At 47.0% G+C, this 11670-nt stretch overlaps 2 non-coding genes and 1 pseudogene across 2 annotated transcripts; 2 read left to right on the top strand and 1 right to left on the bottom strand.

Annotated features, from left to right (window-relative positions):
- The first annotated feature begins 3110 nt into the window (after positions 1–3110).
- Positions 3111–3274, top strand: LOC148382068 (U1 spliceosomal RNA). The gene has a single exon (XR_015854532.1). It is a non-coding gene; the product is annotated as a U1 spliceosomal RNA (small nuclear RNA).
- A 920-nt stretch (positions 3275–4194) lies between these two features.
- Positions 4195–4306, top strand: LOC148382067 (U5 spliceosomal RNA). The gene has a single exon (XR_015854526.1). It is a non-coding gene; the product is annotated as a U5 spliceosomal RNA (small nuclear RNA).
- Positions 4307–10398: 6092 nt separating this feature from the next.
- Positions 10399–10570, bottom strand: LOC148382066 (U2 spliceosomal RNA; annotated as a pseudogene).
- Positions 10571–11670: the final 1100 nt, after the last annotated feature.

Here is an 11670-nt window from a genome sequence, read left to right as displayed (position 1 = left end):
AGGATATTTAGCCAGGACACCTAGGAATACCATGAAAGAATCAAACACAGGTACATGGGTCGAAAACCTGCTTAAATTCTATTTCGCACGAAGAAATAAACTCCCCGTCAGGGAATCGAACCCCGGTCTTCCGCGTGACAGGCGGAGGTACTGTCCACTATACTAACGAGGACTGTGCTGGGTAGAGGGGCAACTTGCTACTTGGCGGCAGAAAGGAAAGGTGGGGTGGGGTGGGGGTCGGGGCGGTTGTGCGAGAACGCTCACGGAACACATTCGTGCGTAACTATTATGTGGATTTTAACCGTCTGTAAAGGTTTCTAAAACAGTTCTGAAATGGAGCAATCTGCTGGTCCAGTTCGCATATGCCTGCCTTCAAGTTTAGAGAGCACTACCGTTAGGGGGAGCATTAGAGATTAAAGGTGAGGGGGTTACGGTAGGCGGGTTAGCAGGTTAAGGTTAAATTATTAGGGTTTGATAATTGTTAAGGTTTTAGGGTTAGCGTTAGGGCTTGAAGTTGGGGAATTGGGAGCCTTAGGCCAACCAGATTCCATTTATTCCATAAATCACTGACATTCAGTCTTCAGGTCCATGTCACATGGGCTACCAATCAGAGCTAACCCCGCTCGTCTACTTCGGGGCTCATTGGTGCAGGGGAATGATTCTTGCCTAGGGTTCATTGATTACCCGGGTTAAACTCCCGGACGATCTCTTCTTTGAAACATTGTTGTCTAACGTTCTGTGGAGTGTTTGACAGGCCAATGTTACACAGAATGTAACATGGTTTGCAAGCTTTCTTTGAGGCTCATTGGTCTAGGGCAGGGGTGTCAAACTCATTTTTGTCACGGGCCACATTGTAGTCAAAGTTTCCCTCGACGGGCCATCATAACTGTCAAGCCAAATAAATAAACGCCTCATATTATATACAGTGTAAGCGACAAAACAAACTGACAAATAATTGTTTTTTCAAATCAGACTCGTGGAAACTTTTCAAATATTTCAAAAATAATTTTAAGAAGATTCTTAAAAGTTCCGACAATTTGCAATGTTAGTATGACATAAATTTAATGCACGAGTTGTCGTTGCGGGCCATAGACAATGATACGGTGGGCTGTAACTGGCCCCCGGGCCTCGAGTTTGACACCGGTGGTCTAGGGGTATGAATCTTGCTCTGGGTGTGAGAGGTCCGGGGTTCAACTCCCAGAAGATCCCTTCGTCAAAACATTGCTGTTGATCAACTAGCCCCATTTCATCTGAGGTGAGTGTCACATGGGCTGTCAATTGAAACGAAAGTTGAGTTAATTTACCTTGGGTCTCTTAAATCTGTTGTTTTGATTCTCATCACTTGCCGTCATGTGTCATCCATTCCAGGACTCCTGGCCAGCTCACATGCCATTTTGTGGTCAACATTAGCTATGTGTAATTTATGTGAACCTTTTGGGTTGAAGTAACTCACAGACACTGTCAACAAATAGTCTTTACAATTTTGTCTCATCTCAAGTCTTATGGATCATCGGATCTGCGTAGTTATTGGATAGTTCAACCAACATTTTAACATCAACATTCTTTCATGGTCTGCCTGGGTGTCGTGGCTGAAGATCCTAGAGAAAAGACCCTAAACATGCAACTGCATGCCATAATATAGCAATGAGGCGGCTGCAACCCCAGTTTGAATCTGGTTAATAGCAGAATAAACTTGTTGCAGTTATTTTTTTTTCACCCTAAACAGTCTTACGTTGGACCATGACAAATTTACATACACACAAGCTTACAGAAAATTACAACTTACCATGGGGCTAGTGGCTCGTTTCTTGCTCTGAACGGTAAGCCAAAACAATTCCTAACACTTACTAATCAAGTCCTAACCAATTCATGTGTGTGTATGGGGGGGGGGGGGTGGCAAAGGAACCAATCAGATGGCCTGAATCCATGCATGGCGGATGATGGCAGTGATCAACACAGATATTTGAGATGTGAAATGAAGTTTATAGGATTTTCAGACAGTGTGCAATCATTATTTAAACAAAAGTAGGCAGGTGCACACATTTGGAAACCCCAACAGAAAAATGACATCAATATTTAGTAGATCCTCCTTTTGCAGAAATAACAGCCTCTAAACCAGTGGTTCTTAACTTGGATTCGGTCAAACTCTAGGGGTTCGGTGAGTCGGTCTCAGGGGTTCAGCAGAGCCTCCACTGCGGAGGTCCGAACACACCTGATTTATAAATTCGTGATAACGCATATCTGAACTGGTCTCGCAAAGGCAACAGCAGAAGTCACAGTGATTTGCTAGTATGTCATTTGTCGTGAATTCATGATTGTGTTGGTTTTATTCTTTCAGTAAGGTGGTGTTCATGCACTTCTGCATGAGTTCCGCTCTATTCGTCGTGCCCAACTCTTTCGGCGTAGCCGTTGTACATATGATGACCCTGGAAAGTTCTTGGCGAATTATCAATCTTTGCCTTTCATATTCATCAGGTCTACCATTGTAATAGGTATCTACACTGTGTATTTGGATAGAGACTGCTGAAAGGGGACACATACCGTAATTTCCGGACTATAAGCCGCGACTTTTTTCCAAAATTTTGGACCCTGCGGCTTATAGTCAGGAGCGGCTTATATAAGATTTTTTTCGAGATTTTTGTGATGACTTGATCATTTTTACTCTTAACACTATTATATACAGTAAAAGCTACAAAACAAACTGACAAATAACTCGTTTTCAAATCAGACGAGTAAAAACTGGTCAAATATTTAAAAAAAAGCTATTATTAAAAGTGAAGACAATTTGCAATTCTAGTAATGACACATGAATTTGATGCACAATTTGTCTTCGCAGGCCTTGAGTTTGACACCTGTGCTCTAAACCCTTTCTCTTACTCTGCCATATCACTCAGAGATAGCAAAGCATGATGATAGTGTTTCTTAATCTATTTTTTACTTAATTTATAATGCTTTGGCTTTGTAATGACCAAAGGTACTATTTAAACAGTTCTACGAATCCTGTTTCATCCACTGAGTGTGTATGTGTGCCACACGTTTTTTAGCAATTAAGCCCGCGACTGAAGATGGCGTGTGCGGTAAAGACGTCGGCCCGGCAACTTATACAGTTCATACCTACCTGGAAGGGGAGACGCCATGATCAAGAAGGTGGTTCACCCGAAGTGAGGCTCAGCCATTGCACTCCGGTTGTGCTGACCTCTACAAATTCCCCTACTGTGGGAATCTCGACTGCATTATTTCTGGTAGTGGGGGACTAGGTTCGCGCTCTCCTCTGGTCTTTCTGATTAAAACAAAAATTAAGCGCAGTAGTACGCACATAGAGTTTAGGTCTGCGATGCTGTGACACACTGAACGCTTCTGAGCATGTAATTAACTGTACTCTGGAATTGTGCATTTGCTCGCTAAACTGTATTCGCCAAATTAGTAAATGCAAAATAATATGTAATTACGACGTTCCTGACTCGTCATATGATATGAACGTATCAAAACCTTTTGGTCGGCTATAGGTCTGTCTTTTTAAGAATGCGCCCGATTGTTGTTCGTCATACATCACAAGTATGGATTTCTGGAAAACAACTTTTACTTTCTAAAGTAAAATGACAGAAATATTTTCAAATGTCAAATATCAAACGCCACCAACAGTGGAGGTGAATTACACTCCAAACCATGACTGCAACGTCAAAAGCCTCAGTTATTTGCGACACAAGAGAGATATAAAGCATTTCTGAAGTTTGAGAAATCATTTGAGAAATTACAATCGTATTTTGTTTCCTGATTTGTGTTGAATAAAGTTATGAAATTACAAATTTTCAAATAGAACCCAGGGATGGGATCATTACCCGTTCTCTCAGACCAAAAGTACACGTACCAAGACATACAACTGTTTTTACCTTCAATACTCAAAATAGACGCCCAATATATAGGTGATGCTGTTTGAAAGAACGAGCGCCGTCAGTGTTTGATCAGATACCTACAATCCTGTGCGCCAACAATGTTTAAAGTAAGTGAGACATTAATGAACACAAGTTACTCGTTTAAACCTTCTATTTTGGTTGAGTCCTTGTAAGTATAGTAAATCCACCAACTTCTATTGTTTGTATTAGAAGGAAGGGTTGCTGCAATTTGAGTGTGAGACCGCCTGTGAATTTGGTGAGACCAGCAGTGGGGTGGCCCGTTTTGACTCAGATTTTCAGATCACTCGTTTCTCTTCAGATCGAATAAATCTTCCGCCTTTTACTAAAGATTTCTGTGGAGAGGAACAATAAGAGTATATCTCAATTTGTTGATGCTTTGCGAAAGCAGAGCGTTCTTTCTCTGTTAAAATATCAATATTGCAACGGATAGCAGCCTATATCATACTCCGTGCAACAATCATACGTTCACATAATTCATACCGGCACATATGTGAACATGTTCACATAAACAGAGAAATTATGCCGAGTGCAGACAGACAATCACGTTTGAAACCTCGTTTATCATCCATCTATTTATCCATCCTATTCCGCTTTTCCGGGTCGGGTCAAGGGGGAGACAGCTTTAGGAGGGACTCCCAGACTTCCCTCTCCCCAGCCACTTCATCCAGCTCAACCCAGGGAATGCCAAGGCGTTCCCAGGCCAGCCGAGAGACATAGTCTCTCCAGCACGTCCTGGGTCGGTCGCGAGGTCTCCTACCGGTGGGACATGCCCGGAACACTTCCCCAGGGAGACATCCAGGAGGCATCCTGATGAGATGCCTGAGCCACCTCATCTGGCTCCTCTCACCGTAGAAAAGCAGCGGCTCTACTCCGAGTCCCTCCCGGATGACCAAGCTTCTCAAGGGAGAGCCCGGACACCCTGCGGAGGAAACTCATTTCGGCCGCTTTCGGTCACGACCCAAAGCTCGTGACCATAGTTGAGGGTAGGAGCGTAGATCGACCGGTAAATTGAGAGCTTTGCCTTTTGGCTCAGCTCTCTCTTCACCACGACGGACCAGTACAGAGTTCGCATTACTGCCGACGCTGCACCGAACTGCCTGTCGACCTCGCGCTCCATCCTGCTCTCACTCGTGAACAAGACCCCAAGACACTTGAACTCCTCCACTTGGGGCAGGATCTCATCCCCGATCCGAAGAGGGCATCCCACCCTTTTCCGACCGAGGACCATGGCCTCGGATTTGGAGGTGCTGACCCTCATCCCGACCGCTTCACACTCGGCTGCAAACCGCCCCAGTGAGAGCTGGAGATCACGGCTTGAAGAAGCCAACAGCACCACGTCGTCTACAAAAAGAGACGCAATGCTGAGGTCCCCGAACCGGACACCCTCAACACCTCGGCTGCGCCTAGAAATTCTGTCCATAAACATTATGAACAGAATCGGTGACAAAGGGCAGCCTTGGCGGGGTCCAACCCTCACTGGAAACGAATCCGACTTACTGCCGGAAATGCGGACCAAACACTGGCAATGGTGATACAGGGATCAAACCGCCCTTATCAGTTGGCTCAGCACCCCAAACTCCCGAAGCACCCTCCACAAAACTTCCCGAAGGACACAGTTGAAGGCCTTCTCCAAGTCCGCAAAACACGTGTGGACTGGTTGGGCGAACTCCCATGCCCCCTCAAGGATCCTGCTGAGGGTGTAGAGCTAGTCCACTGTTCCACGGCCAGGACAAAAGCCACACTGCTCCTCCTGAATCCGAGGTTCTACCTCCCGATGGACCATCCTCTCCAGCACCCCTGAATAGACCTTACCAGGGAGGCTGAGGAGTGTGATTCCCCTGTAATTGGAACAAACCCTCCGGTCCCCCTTCTTAAAGAGGGGAACCACCATCCCAGTCTGCCAATCCAGAGGCACTGTCCCCGATGTCCACGCAACGTTGTAGAGGCCTGTCAGCCATGACAGCCCCACAACATCCAGAGCCTTTAAGAACTCCGGGCGGATCTCATCCACCCCCGGGGCCTTGCCACCGAGGATTTTTTTAACTACCTCAGTGACTTCGACCCCAGAGATTGGAGAATCCGCCTCAGAGTCTCCAGGCCCTGCTTCCTCAATGGAAGGCGTGTAGGTGGAATTGAGGAGGTCTTCGAAGTATTCTCCCCACCGACTCACGACGTCCCGAGTCAAGGTCAGCAGCACGCCATCCCCACTGTAAACAGTGTTGACGTTACACTGCTTCCCCCTCCTGAGACGCCGGATGGTGGACCAGAATTTCCTCGAAGGCGTCCGAAAGTCATTCTCCATGGCGTCACCAAACTCCTCCCATGCCCGGGTTTTTGCCTCAGCAACCGCCGAAGCCGCGTTCCGCTTGGCCATCCGGTACCTGTCAGCTGCCTCCAGAGTCCCACAGGCAAAAACGGCCCGATAGGACTCCTTCTTCAGCTTGACGGCATCCCTTACCGCCGGTGTACACCAGCGGGTTCGGGGATTGCCGCCACGACAGGCACCAACGACCTTACGGCCACAGCTCCGGTCGGCCGCCTCAACAATGGAGGCGCGGAACATGTTCCACTCAGACTCAATGTCCCCCGCCTCCCCCGGGACGTGGGAAAAGCTCTGCCGGAGGTGGGAGTTGAAGCTCTTCCTGACAGGAGATTCTGCCAGACGTTCCCAGCAGACCCTCACAATACGTTTGGGCCTGCCTGCTCGGACCGGCATCTTCCCACACCATCGGAGCCAACCCACCACCAGGTGGTGATCAGTTGACAGCTCCGCCCCTCTCTTCACTTGAGTGTCCTAAACATGCGGCCGCACATCCGATAACACGACTACAAAGGCGATCATCGAACTTCGGCCTGGGGTGTCCTGGTGCCAAGTGCACACATGGACACCCTTATATTTGAACATGGTGTTCATCATTGACAATCCGTGTCGAGCACAGAAGTCCAATAAAAGAACACCGCTCGGGTTCAGATCGGGGGGGCCGTTCCTCCCAATCACGCTCTTCCAGATCTCACTGTCATTGCCCACGTGAGCATTGAAGTCACCCAGTGAAACGATAGAGTCCCCAGAAGGAGCGCTCTCCAGCACTTCTTCCAAGGACTCAAAAAAGGGTGAGTACTCTGAGCTGCCGTTTGGTGCATAGACACAAGCAACAATCAGGACCCATTCCCCAACCCGAAGGAGGAGGGTTAGGGCTAGGGTTGTCTCTCGTTCACCCGGGTGAACTCAAATGTGCAGGCGCCCAGCCGAAGGGCAATAAGAAAACCCACACCTGCTCGACGCCTCTCACTGTGAGCAACTCTAGAGTGGAAGAGAGTCCAGCCCTTCTCGAAAGGGCTTTTACCGGAACCCAAACTGTGCGTGGAGGCATGTCCGACTATGTCTAGTCCAGGTATGGGCAAACTACGGCCCGCGGGCCACATCCGGCCCACGGGACCGTTTAATCCGGCCCGCCAACCCTGAAGAAATTGTATTATTAAACATTTTATTGGGTCAATTTGCCTGCAATGACTGTGTTTCCCCAGTAGATGGGGAACCGCTCGCCTGCGCATTTACTACCGGAAGTCGTGTCACAAAGCTCGGTGCACACTCACAAGTGCGTGTACGTACTCAGTAGTACGGACACGGAGCACTCGCGCTCTATTTGTATCAGTGCCGAATTCAGAGCGTGGGCTGTGACGACAGCATTCTTGTAATTCGCGCGCTGAGCTTTCAGATACAGTTTTACGCTAAAGCCACCCACAAACCTTCCCCTGGAATCCTTCCATTAAAATGAATTGCCCAAGGAAAAGCAAAGTGGACACTGAGTGCCGAGTGTTTAAAAAAGAGTGGACAATTTGGCTTGACGTATGCGACGTGACGTTCAGCCACGTGAACATCAACATCAACCCGTCACAGATCTAGGTAAACGGACCAACACCTCGGATATCTCCTAAGAATTGCCACAACAAATTCTACTCCAGACTATGACGCATTAGCAAAAAAAGGGAGACCAACAACACTGTTTCCACTGAAAATGAAGGGGAGGCTCTCAAGTTTGTTGTAAAAAAATGCATTTTGAATATGATTTGTATAAATAGCAGGGATTGAAACTAGTGACCATTCTCATTTTCAAACAATGCAGGATGCTCAAGGACATTGATGCACAACCTGTTTGCGACTAATCTTAACCTGCAAAGTTCTTAAGGCTTACTTTGAGGAAGTGTTTCCCGTTTCCTCACCTCTGTTACCAGGTGTTTGTGAGTTAAAATTCTGCTCTGATTTTCAGATACCCCTCACCATGTTGCCATTTTGATTACTTTATTTGGATGTATGCTTTCACCGATTCTTCAAGATGATATATTTGGTCGTAATGTTTGCCGTTTGATGTGATCTCATAAGATAAACATCTTTCATTAATCTGGCCTGCAGGTACTGAAGTGATGGAGACTGTTATTCATAATAACAGTGTCGTATTTTCTGAGAATCACTGATAGCAGTTTTTTGGTGAATTGTCTTTTTTTTAATCCTGTTAATAAATGCATTTGTTTTCAAAAAACCTTTTTTGAATATCCATGCTTTACTCCCTACTAAAGGCCAAAACCTTTTATGCAATGACCTTTACAGGTCGTTTATATTACTTCACACAAACACTACATCCATCTACTCCTGGTTCGGCCCTCCGGTCCAAATTTAGAACCCACTTCGGCCCGCAAGTCAAAAAGTTTGCCCAACCCTGGTCTAGTCAGAACTTTTCTGCCTCGCACACCAGATCGGGCTCCTTTTCAGTCAGAGAGGTGATATTCCATGTTCCAAGAGCCAGCTTCTGCAGCCAGGGATCGGTCCGCCAAGGTCCCTGCCTTTTCCCGCCGCCCAGCTTACACTGCACCCGCCCCTTTGGCCCCTCCCACAGGTGGTGAGCCCATGGGAAGGGGGACCCATGTTTCCTTTTCAGGCTGTGCCCGGCCGGGCCCCATGAGCGAAGGCCTGGCCACCAGACGCTCGCCTTCGAGCCCTACCTCCACGCCTGGCTCCAGAAGGGGGGCCCGGTGATCCGCGTCCGGGCGAGGGAAAACGAAATCCATTTATGTTTTTCTTCATAAGGGGCTTGTGAGAGCGTGCTTTGTCTGGCCCTTCACCTAGGATCCGTTTACCATGGATGACCCTACCAGGGGCATGAAGCCCCAGACAACATGGCTCCTAGGATCATTGGGACGTGCAAACCCCTCCTCCACGGTAAGGTGACGACTAACGGAGGGGCCTCATTTATCAATGCAGTTTAATTTCTGGTGGTACCCATTTGAATGGGCACATGTCAGTCTATTGTAATTTGGCAAAAAATATTGTTTTTGAATAAAAACCAATACCCACGCCTGTCAATTGCACAAGCACTCCTCTTTACTGTTCACAAGCACAATCACAACTGCAAGTCATCTTCATCCATAAGCACATCAGTCTTTCCTTGTTAAAACACAGCAGCCCTACAAAAAAATGTTCCATCAAGTTTTAGTGTCTTAATAGACAATGATGGTATTTATTTAAATATTGAAATACAATATCCACCTCCTTCAATGTTACATGTGAATGCACATACAGAGAGAAGTTTTATTCATTTTGATCAGGCTACATGAAGCAAAATATAAAGGTGAATACACACCGTTTTCGTGCACCATGTTAGCCCAATTCCATCATTTCCGGGGGGGTTTGTCTCTGCCTCCTTACCAGCAAATTTCTGGAAGTCCACATGGCGTCTTTGATGGCAGCAAAGGTGAGCCACTGCTTTGTAATGTCTTCTTGCTTGATTTTCAACGGGCTCACCCCATAGAGTACAAGGTCTGCATTCAACGCTTACCTTGCCAGGAACTGCAGGTCGCCCACAGGTATAAGGCAGCCCTGCACTACCTGAACAGGTGCCACACCGACTCCTTGGCGCCACAGCCAGGTCGAGGGCACGTTGAGAGCGCTGACATGCCCTGGGAGCGCATAACGGACCTGACTGGGAGGCCATCATTGGCCACCATCCATGACAGGTCCCGAAGTTTATTTCGAGAGGGCGGGGTGGTTGACGTTATGCCAAACTGTTGTGGGCTCGCCGAATGCGAGCCCGCGCACTAGACAAACCACTTCCCGCTGTACGACAGAGATCATAGATCTGTGATTTGTTAAAATTTCACTATTTTCTTGCTCTAATTTAAAGTTCTTCAAAAACGTCTTGGTGAAGTAATACGAAGGTGGCTGGTTAAAAGACACAGGAATTCTTTGGTCGGTCGGTATTGGCTTCAGTTTCCGGAGGTATGAGCCCATCCAGAATCGTGTCATTGCTTGGCTTTTCGGTGCATTTGGTGTAACGAGCGCGCTTCGCAGGTGCATGGCAACATATCTGCTTCCGAGGAAGAGCTTTAAGTCTGGTACTCCTTTTTCTCCCTTTATTTCTTTTTCTTCATGGTGTCCCTCTTCAGTCTCTCCAACTTGGATTTCCAGGTGAAGTAAAAAATGGCTCGGTCCAATTCTAAAAGCACCTTACTTGTTGGGGTGGAAAAAGAACTGATTAGTAAAAGCAAGGGTAAAATCACCACTTTTATGGTTAAAATTCTTTCTTCTATGATCAGCTCTCTTAATCCCTCAAACCCAAGAACCAATACTACACTTGATCTTAGCCAAAAGGCCGAGAAGCGATGGAGTACGCGAGTGACGGACTCGCTTACAGGCTTCCCCGTCTACCCATTCTCACCAACGGTTTGTTAGAATAGGCCTCTTTGGCACATGTGATTAGCTAGGTAGTTTGAGCTATGCTGTAACCCTTCTCTTGCTTTATTAGCTTTCTCTTCTCTGTGACACCCTTTGCACATATGTGGAAGTCGCTCTCAGTTAAGACTACAAGGTCACACATTATTACGCAGGCTAGACAGAGTCGCCTCCTTGTAGGAAGGCCGCCCAGAGTAGTATAAGAGCAGGAACCTTGGTGCTGGGAAAGGGACAATCTTCCGCATCACGCAGAAAGGGCTCCACAGCTGTGCATCGATCATTTTGGCATACATTAAATAGTTCAACTGTGAAGGCTGCCTCTTGGTAATTACTGTTAGCATATCGAGCATTAAAGATAAAGAACTGGGAACAAACCTAACAGGTTACGGTATGGAACAGAGTGCTGCTCTTCTGGGCAATAATAAATGGGCAAACTTGTCTGATGACTTATTTGTTCACTCTTCTTCACCCGCAGTAATGCATGTAGTTCACGAGGCATATATGTGTCCCCTTTCAGCAGTCTCTATCCAAATACACAGTGTAGATACCTATTAAAATGGTAGACCCGATGAACATGAAAGGCAAAGATTGATAATTCGCCAAGAACTTTCCAGGGTCATCGTATGTACAACGGTTGCGCCAAAAAGAGTCGGGCCAAAAGAATAGAACGGAACTGACACAGGATTTGAACCCACACCTTAGGAGAGACTGGAGCCTAAATGCAGCACCTCAGCCACACTACCTACCAACTGCGGTTTCAACATTGAATTGTGTTGACAATTCTAATAAAACATGAAAGTGGATAAAAAGTTGGTTTCTCCACCAGCATCCAGGTTAGTGCTGCCCGACTGAGCTTTGTTCATAATGTAATGAACAATATGAGTGACAGTCAGAATCCGACAGTTACGAGTTGGAACCGAATGCTTATTAGCCGATTAGAGGACTTGATGAATTGCTGGCGCTGAGCAGCAGAGTGGCGCAACGGCAGCGTGCTGGGCCCATAACCCAGAGGTGGATGGATCAAAGCCATCC

The sequence above is a fragment of the Syngnathus floridae genome, chromosome 19, assembly GCF_059516105.1.
Source record: "Syngnathus floridae isolate MCC-2025c chromosome 19, RoL_Sflo_1.0, whole genome shotgun sequence".
In the NCBI taxonomy this organism is placed as follows: Eukaryota; Metazoa; Chordata; class Actinopteri; order Syngnathiformes; family Syngnathidae; genus Syngnathus; species Syngnathus floridae.
The sequence above is the reverse complement of the archived record's forward strand: the minus strand, read 5'-3'. Positions and strand labels throughout refer to the sequence as shown.